General features: G+C 35.8%; 2 non-coding genes across 2 annotated transcripts; one reads left to right on the top strand and one right to left on the bottom strand.

Moving 5' to 3' along the window:
- Positions 1–1,820: 1,820 nt before the first annotated feature.
- On the bottom strand, positions 1,821–1,927 carry LOC124889208. Its single transcript, XR_007047817.1, has one exon. It is a non-coding gene; the product is annotated as a small nucleolar RNA R71 (small nucleolar RNA).
- Positions 1,928–14,485: 12,558 nt separating this feature from the next.
- LOC124889145 lies at positions 14,486–14,597 on the top strand. Its single transcript, XR_007047758.1, has one exon. It is a non-coding gene; the product is annotated as a small nucleolar RNA R71 (small nucleolar RNA).
- Positions 14,598–15,992: the final 1,395 nt, after the last annotated feature.

The following is a 15,992-nucleotide window of genomic DNA, read 5'->3' on the forward strand; positions in this document are numbered from 1 at the left end:
CAACAACCTTGAAACTAGAAACAATGGACAATACAAAATTTAAAATTTTTGACAACCTTAAAGTCGGAAACAATAGAGAATTTTAAAATTTTCGACGACCTTAAAGTCGGAAATAATGGACAATACCCGTTTTTAATTTTACAACGAACTTGAAGTCGAAAATAAAGGACAATATCAATTTTGAAATTTTTGATGATTTTGAAGTCGAAAATAATAAACAACATCAAATTTAAAATTTCTAACAACCTTGAAGTGAAAAATAATGAACAATATCAATTTTTAAATTTTTGACGATCTTAAATTCAGTAACAATGAAGAATACCAATTTCAAAATTTTCGACTACAATGAAGACGGAAATAATGAACAATACCTAATTTAAAATTTTTAATAATCTTAAAGTCGAAAAACAATAGAGAATTTTGAAATTTTCAACAACCTTCAAGTCGGAAACAATGGACAATACCCATTTTAAAATTTACGATGAATTTAAAGTTGTAAATAATGTACAATATCAATTTTAAAATTTTCGACCATCTTGAAGTTGAAAACAATGAACAATACCCATTTTGAAATTTTTGACGAATTTAAAGTTGAAACCAATCGATTTTGTGCTTGGAGATAAGAAACATGATAAATTAATTTTGGATGTTATTGATGAGTTCTTGGATGCCATTGTTTGTAAGAAAGAAGAAGAAGAAGAAAAAAAAAAATAAATAAAGAAAAAGAATAATTAAAAATGAAAAAAGAAAATAAAGAAATGTTAAAAATAATTTTTTAATAAAAAAAATTCGTTCTCACTCTCTTTAAAGAGACTGAAACACACTCTCTTGCTATGTCAGCGTTCAGGGGGGTAATAGTTCCACTTTAAAATAGTTCAGGGGGTCATAGGACCCCCACAAAGTATAAGTGTGTAGTTGGGATTTCGACTAAAGATTGGGGGGGGGGGGTTAATAGACCATTTTCTCTTTCTTATTTACTAATTTATATTTTTATTCTAAATTTTAAAATCATCTTGATACTTAACAACACTTAATACTCATTGTCTATAACTAAAAGTTGGTTAAACTTTTAGTTGTTTAGTCCTCGTGGGAATGATATCTAATTTTCTAAATCACTATATTACTTATACAATCACGTGCACTTGCATGGGCGTCTGAGTTGCAACAAGTTTTTGGCGCCGTTGTCGGGGACTAATATAATTAGTAAATTGCTAAATTTTTGGTTTTCGTTATTAATTTTAAGTGTTGACAACTTGATCTTAGCGGCTGAATTTTTACAGGTTTAGCTGAATAAAGGACTGGCGAGAGATAAAGAATTGGTATAGCCTTTTGCAGAACTAGAACAGAGCTTTAAAAAAAGGTAAAAAATGGTTGAACAAAGAAATGAACCAGTCAATCCAAATGCCAAAAATATCCCATCTCCGATTATTCTAGTTATTCCTGCTCAACCAACTGTTAGTCCCATTCGTGAAGTGGCAATCCCACTCATGAACCATGTGACGAGCAGTATTCGCAATCCTGAACCATGTGGTCAATTTTAATTGAAGCAAAATATGGTGCAATTGTTGAATTCAGCGGAGAAATTCCATGGCCTTTCACACGAAGATCCGTAGAAGCACATACAGACCTTCCTAGAAATAAGCAATAATTACATTCCTAAAGGGATGAGTTCTAATTACGTCAGATTGACACTCTTTCCTTTCTCTCTAATGGGGGAAGCAAAATGGTGGTTACATGCTGAACCACCACTCTTCATCACTTCATGGGAAGATCTAGCTTAGAAGTTTCTTATTTGATTCTTTCTATCTGGGAAGACTGCACGCTTGAGGAGTGAGATCTTGAGTTTCATACATAAAGAAGGAGAGAATATTTACAAAGCTTGGGATATATTTAAGGGTATGCTAAGAAATTGCCCTCACCATCATTAGTCTAATGATGTTCTTGTTCATACTTCTATTGAGGGATTGGAGCCATGCATGAAGATTCTCTTGGATTCAACAACAGGTGTACAAGATCTTAAGAAGAAGTATGAAGAATTGCACACACTGCTGAATCATATATCACAAGGGAACCCTTTCTGGCATGCTGATTCAAGGAGTACTCCTAGGAAGGTTGCAGGGGTATTGGAGGTCCTGTTCGTGTCATTACAAGCACAGATTGAGGCCATGCAAAATCATATGATTACTTAACTTAATAACATAAAGTTGGGAGTTACACAGACAACAACCATAGCTAATGTAGTCCAAACAGAGAATTCTTGGTGTGAGGTTTATGGAAGTGGTGAGCATATAGCAGATGCTTATAAGAGTAATCTAGATTTTGTCAACAATGTGGGAAATGCAAATTGTCAAGGACAACAGAATTTTGATAACACGTATAATCCCAATTGGAGAAACCATCCTAATTTCTCACGGGGTGGAAATCAGGTGCAAAATGCAAACCATTTCAAGGGATCAGTGCAACAAAATCAACAGCCGACTCAGAATGATTAGGTAACTTCTTAAGCCAACAATATGAAGGAGTTAATGAAGCAGTTTATAGCTCAATAAGTATAGTTTGCAGCAAAAATAAAGACTTAACAGACACAGTTTGCAGCAGAGTTGAAGAGTCAAAAATTTCTTACAAGAAATCTAGAGTTGCAACTGGGTCAGATCGTAAGAGCACAAAATACAAGACCTGAAGGAGCATTACCTAGCGATACAGAGGTAAATCCTAAGTAGGTGAATGCAGTTACAACAAGGAGTGGGATACAAACCAAGAAGACATTTCAGGAGCCTGTGAGTCCCACAGTCACTGATGATGGTTCTAAAGATAATGGAGAGAAAGAAGTTAAGAAAAAAATGGCAAGTGATGAAATTCTTATGGACAAGAAGACTCTTCCCTTATCCTTTTCTCAAAGAAAAAAGAAGCATTAAGAGGAGGCGAGTTATAAGAAGTTCTTAGATCTTCTAAAGCAAGTTCATATAAATCTGCCTCTTTTTGACATTCTACAGAGTGTGCCAAAATATGCAAAATATTTGAAGGATATAATTGCAAATAAAAGTTGGTTGATCGAATATACTATAGTTTCACTTACTAAGGAGTACACATCTAAGATTCAAAATAAATTACCCATAAATCTAAACGATCCAAGTAGTTTCACTTTGCAGATTACCATTGGACAGACCATTAGTGCTCGTGGATTGTGTGATTTGGGGGCTAGCATCAATCTTATGCCCATATCATGGTACCGGAAGATGGGTCTTGGGAGTCTTAAATCCACTACTATTGTTTTGCAGTTGGCAGATAGGTCCCTTGCTAGGCCTGATGGTATTATCAAAGATATCTTGGTGCAAGTGGGATCCTTAATCTTTCTGGTGGATTTTGTAATTTTTGACTTTAAAGCTGATCCTGTTATTCGATTTATTTTGGGATGACCTTTCTTAGAAATAGTACAATCATTAATTGATGTAACGGCAGGGAAAATAAAAATAAGAGCACACGATAACGTAGAGGTTTTTGATGTGTACAAAGTGCTAAAATTGGTAGCTATATATAAGTTGTCGGCTATATCTATTATTTATCTCGAGTCTGATCAGAGGCTGCTATTGTCAGATGATCCTTTAGAGAGAGCTTTGGTAGGTTGCGATCTTTATAGAGATGTGTAAGCATTAGCATTAGTCTAAGTCATGAATTCGACGCTCATTGAAATAAGAAAATTTCCCTTTGAGCCTTTGAATATGCCAATTGGTCCATCCCCCAAAGCTTCAATTGATGAAGCTCCAAAATTGGAGCTTAAGGTTCTTTCTCCTCACTTGAAATATGTTTACCTTGGTAATAATGATACCTTGCTTGTTATTTTGTTTGTAGGATTATCTGATATACAAGTACAAGAAGCAATAATAATGTTGAAAAGGAGGAAGAAGGCGATTTGGTGGCAAATACCTGACATTACAGTAATAAATCCAGCTTTTTGCATGCATAAAATAAAATGGAGAAAAGGTTCAAGCCATGAGTGTAGCAACAGTGCAGGTTGAATCTAGTGATAAAAGATGTGGTGTGAAAAGAGGTTATTAAGTAGCTCGATAATGGGATTATTTATCCAATTTTAGACAGCAAGTAGGTGAGCCCAATACATTGTGTCGCAAAGAAAGGTGGGATGACCTTTGTTACTAATGAAGTAAATTAGCTAATCCCCACTAGTATGGTGACTAGATGAAGAATTTGTATCGACTATCGGACGCTAAATAAAACCACAAGGAAGGAGCACTATCCTATTTCTTTCATTGATCAGATGCTAGATAGGTTGGCAGGGCAGGAGTATTACTATTTTCTTGATGGTTACTCAGGCTATAATCAAATTACCATTGCTTTTGAGGATCAAGAGAAGATAACTTTTACTTGTCCGTATGGTACCTATGCCTTCAGACGTATGCCTTTTGGCCTCTGCAATAATCCTGTGACATTTCAGAGATGTATGATGGCAATCTTCTATAACATGGTGAAAGAATTTGTAGAGGTATTTATGGATAATTTTTCTGTGTAAGGTGATTTTTTTGATAAATGCTTATAGAATTTAGATCGAGTCCTAGCTCGATATAAAGAGACAAATTTGGTGCTGAACTGGCAGAAGTGTCACTTTTTGGTAAAGGAAGGAATTATCCTTGGCTAGAGGACTTGAGATAGATCGTTCAAAAATTTAATTGATTGAAAAATTGCAACATCCAGTCATAGTGAAAGGAGTACAAAGCTTCTTGGGGAATGCAGGTTTCTATACGATATTTATTTAGGATTTCTCAAAGATTGCAAGCTCGATGTGCAAGCTTTTAGAAAAAGAGGCTAAGTTCAATTTTGGGGCAGATTGGTAAGAAGCATTTGAGAAGCCGAAAAAGAAGCTAATTGATGCTCCTATTTTGATCTCTCCAGATTATGGGTTGCCATTTGAATTGATGTGCGATGCTAGTGATGTGGCTGTCAGAGTTGTTTCGGGGAAAATAAAAGATAAGGTATTTATCTCTATTTACTATGTTAGTAAAGTCTTAAACGATGCCCAAATTAATTATATTGTCATTGAAAAAGAGATGTTAGTGGTGGTGTATGCATTTGATAAATTCAGAGCGTATTTAGTGGGCACAAAGGTTATTGTTCACAATGACCATATGGATATCAAATATCTCTTCAACAAAAAGGATGTAATCCTAGATTAATCCGGTGGATTTTTCTATTGCAAGAGTTTGACTTAGAGGTTTATGATCTTAAGGGAGTAGAAAATCAAGTAGAAGACTATTTGTTAAGGTTAGAAACTTATGATCATGTTGTTGATGACTCTCTCTTCATTTAGAAAGAGTTTCCAGGTGAAAAATTATTGTCTATAAAGGAGTGTGAAGTTCATTTGTATGCAAACATTGTAAATTTGTTGGCAAGTAGCTTTTATCCTCCTGAAAGTACAATTTAATAGAGGAAGAAACTGCTTTATGATTCTCATGCTTTTATGTGGGATGGGCCTTATATTTTCAAGCATAGGCCGGATGGTATTATATGAAGAAGTGTTTCAAAAGCTGAATTTGCACAAGTACTACAAAAGTGTCATTCAACCCCTTATGGTGGCCATTATGGGGGTGAAAGAACTAGAAGAAAAGTGTTTCAATCTAGTTTTATCTGGCCTACAATATTCAGGCATGCAATAGCTTTCATGAAGAATTGTGATCAATGTCAAAGGTTAGGTACCATATTGAGACGTCATGAGATGCCAATCAACAATATTCTAGAAGTCGAAGTATTTAGTGTTTGGGAGATTGATTTCATGGGACCATTCCCACCTTCCAATGGCAATTTATACATCCTTGTGGTGGTTGATTATGTCTCCAAATGGGTGGAAGCTGCAGCTTATCCAACTAATGATGCAAGAGTAGTGCTGAAGTTTGTGAAAAGGAACATATTTTCTATATTCGTCACTCCAAGAGCTATAATCAGTGACAGAGGTATGCACTTTATTAACACTTGGTTCAATAATCTACGTATCATCCATAAATGAGTGGACAAGTTGAGGTCTCCAACCAGGAGTTTAAACAAAATACTACAGAAGATGGTCAATAGGTAACAAAAAGATTGGGCTAAGAAGTTAGATGATGCATTATGAGCATACCAAACAGAGTATAGGACGCTTATTTATACTTCCCTATATCATTTGGTCTATGGGAAAACATGTCATTTACCTATTGAGCTTGACCATCAAGCTTATTGGGCTGTTAAAAAGTTGAATCTTGAGATGAAAACCTCAGGAGAAAAGAGATTATTGCAGCTCAATGAACTAGATGAACTTCACCTCAATGCTTATGAGAATGCAAAGCTTTACAAGAAGAAAACCAAGAGATGGCACAATAGACAGATTCAAGATTGAGTATTTGAACCCAGACAACTTATTTTGCTATTTAATTCAAGATTAAGTTGTTTCTGGGAAAATTGCGGTCTAAGTGGTTTAGACTATTCGAAGTAGTACAAATGACACCTCATGGAGCGGTTGAATTGTGGAACAAAAAAAACACTGAGAAGTTTCTATTGAATTGACAACATGTGAAGCATTACTGGGCTGATCATGGAGACAAGCATAATGTGTCCATCACTTTTGTGAGGAGTGAGACTGAGTTACGTTGTGCCATGACGTAAAATAAGGCATTATGTGGGAGGTATCCCACAAATGTAATGTAATAGGTAGTTTAATTTTTAGTTGTTAAGGATAAAAATAAAAATATAAAATGATGAGTCATGGCACAACCTAAAATAAGGCACTTGGTGGGAGGCAAACCATTCTTTCTTACATGATTTTGTTATTTTTGGTTGATATATAGAAACAAGAAACGTGGTGGAGATAGAGAAGATGAGAAGAGGGTGAATATTGATATTTGAGTAAGAAAATAGGTGATAGATAGTGAGAAAAAGGTAAGGGGTAAGAAAGATGCATTAAAATATGGGAAATTTAGCCTTAGAAAATTTTTTGGATGCAATTTCTAGTGGATCAACGCTATCTTGATGCGTCGCATTGATGTGTATCATTTTGACGCTTATAAATTTTTTAAGGCTATTTCTAGTAAACTGACGTGATGTTAACTCATCGAGTTGGTCCTACAATGCATTTCCCATCATGTTGCATCGGTATTCATCCAGGTAATATTTATAAAAGTTATTTGAGATAACTTTCAGTGTGAAGACATGGACTCGATGCGTTACATCGGTTCTACAACATGATTGCTGATGCATCACGTCGTCTGCATTCATCGGTACAAAATTTAAACTAATTTACCCCCTCTTTAAATACCTTACCTCATTAATTTCCCCCGCACTCCCTAAACCCTAGCCACACCGCCCCAATTTTCTAAAACCCTAAAGTTACTCCATTTTGAAGTCTTGTCCTTTCTTGGCAATAACAACAAGATTTAATTTCATCTTCATTTTTTCAACTAAGACCAAGGCAAGTTAGATATTTTTAGTCTTATGAATCCAAGTTCTTTACATGATTTCATAAGATTGTTTCATTAAAAATTTGTGATATGAAATTAGCTTGAATTGAAGTTAAATGTCTAATGTTTTGTGTTTAAATTATTTGAACTTTCATTGAATGTTAATTTACAATCTTGTTAAAGAACATCAGGGTGTGATGGTGACATATTGTTGTTTGTGGTTTGTTCTTTCTCACGCGGGTAGTTAATGTATCATGAAATGGGATTCTTGATTTAATTCAATTGGTTACACTAAGGGTCTGAGATCTGAATTGATAGATAATTGAATGTTTTGCTGCACCATGTGTTGAATTTCAATGAGTTAGGATATTCTTGATTTACCACATAATTTCAACTAAGTGTGGGCTGGATTCCAATATTACACCACCTTAGTGATAGCTATTAATTTCTTAATTGGGTGCTATTGAAGTGAGATCGGGTTTAACATGTAAATGAACATAGGTGAAAGAGTTAAAGTGAGGTAATATGCTAATAAAAGCCTATTTTTTCTATACAAGTTAGCAGCCACTAGGTTAGTGTGATGAGATTTGTTTAAACTGTCATATCCTAGAAATGAAACTTTTATTTGATGCTGAAAAATTGATGATGGCAATTGTGTCTAACAAGGGAATTCTAGGTACCTTGAGTCCCTCTTTTATGAACCTATGCTAGCAATTAAGTGTGGGGTAAATTTCACACTTAGTGGTTGCTAGTTCCAAAGGTTCTTGCTTTATATGTTTGTGGGCTGTTATGATTGGTAGGTACAATGTCGAGTACCCATCAACAATGAACCAAGGGGAATAATGCAAGTGGTATGCCTTAGCCCAGGCATAATTAGAGTCATCAAGATAATCGGGTTCCCTCAGCCCCACATCTTCCTAGGGGTAAAAAAAGGTTCAGGACTAAGGCTGTGGTTGCAGCAGGGAGGAAATGGTATTCACAGCATAAAGAGTCAAAATATTAAGCCAATCAATTCATTAATAGGGAAAGCTTGATGAAATATATCCATCTATGGTGCGAAGGATAAATGAACAACATATGAATGTTCTCTTTAAGCAACCAAATGAATGTAACTTAATTCTAGTAAAGGAATTCTATGCGAATTGGAACCCAAAAGACTCTAAGGTTGAAGTACGTGGTTATGTGATCACTTTTACTGCTAATACTATTAAGAGTTGCTAGGTCCACCCTTTATGGATGCAAATCCATTGAAGATAATGATTATTGATCCACCATATCAGCACATCTATCATCTTTTTTGTGACACTCTTTCGACGGCTAGGTAGATTTGCCATAAAGAAGGTGATACTTATGTGTCACTTTCATTTGCTCATTTGAATTGGGAGGATCGTTTATAGGGAAGAATCATCACTGTCTGTCTTGTTTATGGTACGTATTTGACAAAGGTGACTTATGATAGGGTTTTGTATCATCTATGCTCTGATGCGTGAAAATATGAATTTGAATGTTGGTGCTATTATTTTCTTGGTAATGAGAAAGGACATATTTTTAGGGGGTCACACATATGGCTTTGGTGGATTGCTGACTAGATTTCTGAGGCAGTAGGGTGTTCCCGAGGAGGAGGTAGATTATAAACCACCTATTGGTGATAGGCCATTAGATTTTTCACGTACTAAGGGACCTGTTCCTCATGGCATAAATTTGACTATTCCTGAGTGTCAAGCTCGAAATGATGAGATCACAACCTATATGTATGGGATAACTATATTACAGCTGAAAACTAGGGGGCGTCTAGCCACCCAATAGCGGATTCATGCGGTTGAGTTAGACTACCCACTAGAACCTCATGCTTGAACTGTGCTGTGAATTAGCTCGGATTTTGATGATCCATTTGATAGTGAAATCCCTACAGATGAGGAGAGACACCTAGGTTATTCTGACGATGAGTCCGTGTATAAGTAGTAGTCATATGATGGTGATTTAGGCGATGCCTTTGGAGGTGATGATGGTGCTGATGATAAGGTGTTGGCCTTAGTGACATTTGACTGAGCAGGGAGTATGACGCCACCTTTCCTTATGATTATTTCTAGCACTAGGACAGTGCTACGTTTAAGTGTAGGGTGGTTGGTCTTTGATCTTGATCTTTATCTCCTTCATCTTAAATTTCTGAACTATGTTGGTTTTTGGATTGAACAATTTCTATTTCTATTTTTATATTTTGTTGGGATTGTGAGTTGACATTATTGCTCTTTCGGCAAGATTATTGCCCTCTTTGGCAAATTTAGTCTAAAGTGTTTGTTTTATTTTCACCCTTCATGGTAATTTTCAGATTACAGTAATTATGTGTGCCCTTTTTGGAAATTCTCATTTTTCAATCATCTTAGTTAGTTGCCTTCCCCTATAATAGATAGATGATGACCGTCTTAAGGGGAGTGCGTCTTTAGAAGCTGAGAAAATGATAGGACCCCGATTGAAACCTTTGAGAAATGCTATATGTTTTGTCAAGATGTTTTATTTTGTGACTATAAATGAGATGTTTTTAGATGTTAAACCCCAAAAAGTGTAGTTCTATTTGATTGGCTTGATGTTGAATTTGATAAAGAGCAATATCAAAAACCGTAAGGATCCAACTTGATTCTTAGCATGCATTGAGTGAGTGAGTATTTGTTTATATTCTACATGTATAGGAATGACTAGAACTTGCCCAATGTTTTTACCAAGCGAAATAAAAGGTGTTGGTTTTAGGAAGTGATTTACGCATTTTTTTGTTAACCGAATTGTAAATATTTTATCTACCTACCCTTATTCATAACCTTTGTTAGCCCCGTTGAGCCTATAGCCTAATTTCTTTGGTAGCCTCATCCGTCCCCAAATCCTTTCTTTGATAGACCTTAATTCGATCCATAGTTTCTAAGCGCTTTAATACAGATAATGGAATAAGAAGGAATGTGAAATATTAGGAAGGAAAAAAGTGAAAGTGAAGCTCTAGAGAAATGTTCATTGTGCGTTTAATTGTGATGGTTAGGAGTTAGAAAGTAAAAAAATGTGTAATGAAAGTTTTAGTTATTGTTGCTGGGTTTTATTACAATGAAACTGTTTTGGCCCTGGTCTGTTTAGGACAATATGCACCTTAACCAAGGCATATGGCTTAGGATGAGGATGACTACTATAGGGGTGCGTAACAAGAATTTGGGGTGTGAATAAAAGCTGAGATGAATTATGATATAAAAAGAGAAATGTTCTACCATAGTGTGGTAATGTGCTTAAAAAGATTGGGGTGAAACAATGGATGTGTAAAGATAATGATATGAAAAGTTGGGTTGATAAAATGATATTAAAGTGCTTAGGGAGATTAGTCACCATTCCAAAATAGTACCTACCCGTCCCTTAGCCTGCATTACAACCATAAAAGACCTAATTGATCGTACATTTTAACATTCAACTATTAGTAAAGTATTACACTAATGGAAAGCTTATGGTTCATCAGCTATTATGTATGAATTCTTTGTTGAGAGCGAGTTATTGAATTTTAATATTCCCCTCATGATTAAGATTGAAAAATTGTGAGTGATATGGGGAAAACATTCTTGTTATGAGGATGCATGTGGATAAAAGTATGGATTACTTATTGTGTTGCTTGATTGCTAGCTTTTATTAAGTTTTCCATCGAATTTAATGTCACTATTGGGATAATGAAGTGTGAGATAAAGTGTTCATGTGCCCAACACTAGCATGACTCTTAGGTTGTGATTAGAAGGTTTGATTATTATGTTGCATATAGTTGTCCAAGGACGAACAAGGTTTTAAGTGTGGGGTGGTGATCTTAGGCATATTTATATTTCCAAACACCACTATTCACCCATATTTGGACTTTTTTTGAGAATAAAAATTGTGCTAATTATATTAGATTGTTAGTTAAATTGTGTTTGGTGGCTAACCAATGTGATTAGATATATAGGGTAAATTTCCCATTGATTCAGAAGAAAATTGAATACATATCATGAAGATAAGAGAGACCATGTTGATCAAAGTCAAAAACATTTGTAGATGCATGAGAGTAAGGATAAAAGAAAGGAGCTGAGGATTTATGAGAAGAAAGAGAAGAAATGGAATAAAATTCCAGTGACACGACGCTAACTCGACGCGTCACGTCTACTGGTAAATATGGTGCCTTAGCAAAAATTTCATGAGCAACTTCCAGTGCATTGACATAAAGTCAATACGTCCCCTCGATGCGTTAGTTTGGAGACTTAGTTAGATTTTGAGGTAATAATTCTAGTGACACGACCCAATATCAACGCGTCGCATCGTGTGTTGAAGAACTTGACTTAGTCCGATTTATAAAGACAAATTCCAGTGTATCAACATGATTTTGACACGATACGTTGGCTGGATCGACGCTATTAGTGATGCATCACATTAAGTCTTCAGATCTGGTGAAATTTTTTCAAGTATAAAAGGAACACATGAGCAAAATTCCAAGGATTTTTGGCAAGCATAGCAGTGGTGGAAAAGCATAGAATTCTTTCTTTTAGGATTCTTATTATTTTTTTTGAATTTATTTACTTTAAGATTACTTTTGGGTATGATTAATTACTTGTTTTTGATGTTTAATTCAAACATGAGTGGCTAAACACCCTTGTTCTAGGGTTGAGGCCAAGAACATGATTACTCAGTGATATTCTTTATAGTAGTTTCTTTTTGGATTATTATCTAGGATGTTCTTAATTTCTTGAGCTTACTATTCTAATGAGTGGCCACCATTAGAATAAATCTATATTTCTGTGTGAATAAGGGGCAATGTTCTTACCCTTTTATAAAATAAGGGGTGTGAATTAGCATCTAGGATAAGGATATACCTAGAAGCCTTGATGTTCAATTGAAAGAAGATTACATTATGAATCTAGAAGAATCATTGTATATCTGCGGGAGTTGTAGCTGCAATATTCAATAGATAGAAGATTTAAGGTCGGGAGACCTAGATCGTAGCCTAAACCTTGCAAACCAACAGCCCGATAACCAATTAGACTATTATAAGAATAAAGATTTGTATGATTGTTCGAAAAGCCTTAACCCTGTAATTCTTATCATTATTGTTTACAACAGTTTCTTGCTTTTCTTTAGTCATAAACTTTTATTTCTTATTTATTAATTTATATTTTTATTCTCAATTTTAAAATCATTTCGATACTTTACAACACTTAATACTCATTGTATAAACCTAAAAGTTGGTTAAATCTCTAGTTGTTTAGTCCTCATGGGAGCGATATCTGATTATCTAAATCACTATATTACTTGTATGAACATGTCCACTTACGTGGGCATCTGAGTCGCAACAGTCTTTAAACCTCTCTTTATTAACCTTTTCATTTTCAACATCTACCGCGAATACTACTTGGAGCTCCGCGGTTTTGTTTTTTGACTTACAAATTTTGAAAGAGACTTCATCCTCTTCCACCCTAAATTTTATCTTCCCCAATTCTAGATCAACAATGGCTCTCCCGGTGGCTAAGAATGGATGACCAAGGACGATAGGTACCTTTTGGTCCATTTCACAATCCAACACCACGAAATCCACCGAAAGTATGAACTTGTCCACTTTAACAAGGTCATCAAAAAAAATTCCCACCAGCCTTTTGATGGATCGGTCCTCTATGAGAAGTCACATAGAGGTTGGTGTAGTGGCATTTAATCTGAGGTTCTTGTAGATAACATAAGGCATTAAATTGATGCTTTCACCAAGGTCTCATAAAGATTTTGCAAACTCATGCGTCCCTATTGTGCAAGGGATAGTGAATGCTCCGGGGTCATATTTCTTTTCTGCAACCGTCCTATCCATGATAGCACTGCACCCATGAGTCACTTCAATGGTTTCACCTTCAACAAGTTTATTCTTGGACATCAACTTTTTCATTAGCTTTGCATTTACCGCGATCTCTTAGATCACCTTGAGCAACTGGATGTTTATCGATAGATTGCTAAGCTTTGCCATGAACTTCCTCAATTTTTCACCTTCCTCTTTTTTTTATGCAATCGTTGAGGGAAGGGTGGAAGAACTTGTATTTGGAGCCTTGCTTCAGTTTTGGCTTTTTATTCTCAACCATTTCTTCATCACTTTCATCGGTTTTGTTTTCATCATCTCCTTCTTGACTTTGAGGTAACGCCTCCTTTCCCTTCACTTTGGGCATTTTCTCAATCAAGTCTCCTTGAGAGGGTTCATTAAGGGTCTTTCCACTCCTTGTGACAATTGCTAGAACTTGGGAATCATTCTATGGATTAGCAATCGTGTCACTAGGGAGTCCACTTTTAGGCCTAGCGTTTAGTTGTGTGGAGATTTTCCCAACGTGGGTCTCCAATTTCTTAATAGAGGTGTAGTGATACATCACAATTTGAAAAAGTTAAGAAAAATCACTTTTCAACTCATGAACCATTTTGTCTGTTCCTTCCACTCTATTAAAGATCCTTGTCAATACATCCTCGGTCTTGAATTTTCTAGGGTCGACGATATTTGACTCTTTGGCTTTGGTACAATCATGAGGAGGGACATAACAGTCATAATCTCGGTCCCTATCTTTCCAATCTCTATCCCAGTCATGATCCATCCAACCCTGCTTCCCACTTTATATTTCATAGGCGGGTCGGGAACCCCTTGAGTAGTTAGCCAAATAGTGGATTTCCTCATCCAACTTCTTTGCCTCTTCATCATCTTCATAATATTTTAATGCTACGGTGTTGACCACTTTCGCTGGTGCACCCATAACATGGTTTGTCAAGAGTTCAAGTTAAGTCATCATTTTTTCCATGTTCTCCTCCTTTTCATCATTTAGCTTTCTTTGTTCATTATCGACCATAGAAGTAGTAGAAGGAATCTTAGAAGCTTCAGTTTCTTGAGTATGCCAACCCCAATTTTGCTTTGACACTTCTCCTATCAATGGAAAGGACGTGTGGTGGTACAACTTCACTAGGGAACAACCCTCCACATTATCTACCACAATTTTGTTTAATGGATCAAGGGCACTGTAGAAGATCTCGAGAAATATTTTTTCCAGGACTCATGATTTGGGCATTGAGCAAGCTTACCGTTAAACCTCTCCCAAGCTTCAAACAACTATTCTCCATTCATTTGATGAAAATACACAATCTTTTCCCACTTTTAAAGTATTTTTATGGAGGTAAATGTTTATCAATAAACACCTTAGTAAGCTCATCCTAAAATGTAATTGAGCCCAGAGGAAGTGAGCGGAGCCATGAAACCACCTCGCCCTTTAGTGGGAATGGGAAAAGGAAAAGCCAATTGGATTCTTGAGTGATGTATGCTATATTGAATGGTGCACACACTTCCACAAAATTCTTCAAATGGACATTTAGGTCCTCAAAGGCTTGACCTCCGTACAATCCTTTCATTTGCAACATGTAAAGTATGACGCTAGTCACATGGAAGACTCTATTGCCATTAATTGGTGGGATACAAATTGCACTTGTTTGCCCTGCTTCATTTAGTGGGCCCTCATCATCTAGAGGGGCATCAAAAGGGGCCATGTCTCTTGCGCTATTACTCATTGTTCCGTTAACACTTCGATCACCTAAAACAAGATATTAAAATAACAAATAAAGTAAATTATACCACCCTGGGTATTCCCAAGTAAGAATCACACCGCACAAGTGAAATCACTCCCCGAGAATGGTGCCATTTTGATAATGCTCAACTCACTTCCATTATTAAGGGGTGAGGCTGTAGTTGTCCAATAACCCAACTAGAGTTGGGGTCAAATCCACAAGAAACAAATTATGGGCCTCAAATCTTATGGGTGTTCTAGTTACAAGTTTACCCGAAATGATAATAAATAAGATATGTATAAAAAAAATGGGGGGATTTGATTTAGGGATAGTTTACCAACTAAAAATGCACGGATATAACACTTTTCATTTAAAATTAAGAATAGAGAGGGTCTTGGGATCATGCCTACCTAAAGGTAAAGTGTGTGGGTTAATGATGGTTTAGCTTGAAGTTTAGTTATTGATCAAAGGATAGGCTAGGTCCAAAGTCATTGTAGTTAATCTTTCAATAAAACTTCAACGATTTCACCCATTGGCTCTTTCGAGTACCTAAAAAGTATGCAATTCGTAATCACCCAAAACCTCAATCAAGAATCCCTATTTCTATAATGATGCCCTTGACATGTCTTACACTCCAATCACACTTATTTCTAAGATTGCCAAAGGCGGTAAACCATAGAATTAACTGTCCACCATTACTTTGTCCCCCTATAACCCACTTTCAAGGATGTTATAGGTTGCCTCAATTTCACCTTCATCCCTCTTTCAAAAATGACAAAAAGCTTTTAGAATTTGGGGTTTTCACCCATCAAACCCATTTGTAGATTTGGGATTTTCACCCATCAAAATTCAACTCATTACCCTAAGCAATGGTGGAATCCATACTCAACAACTAAAAGTCATGCAAACACAACAACACCCATACAAAATTACACTTTAGTTCAACATAATCCAAAGACTAATTTATTTACCTACTCATGAAGAAAGTAAAAAGAGATA

This window comes from Capsicum annuum, chromosome 11 (genome assembly GCF_002878395.1).
Source record: "Capsicum annuum cultivar UCD-10X-F1 chromosome 11, UCD10Xv1.1, whole genome shotgun sequence".
Classification (NCBI taxonomy): domain Eukaryota; kingdom Viridiplantae; phylum Streptophyta; class Magnoliopsida; order Solanales; family Solanaceae; genus Capsicum; species Capsicum annuum.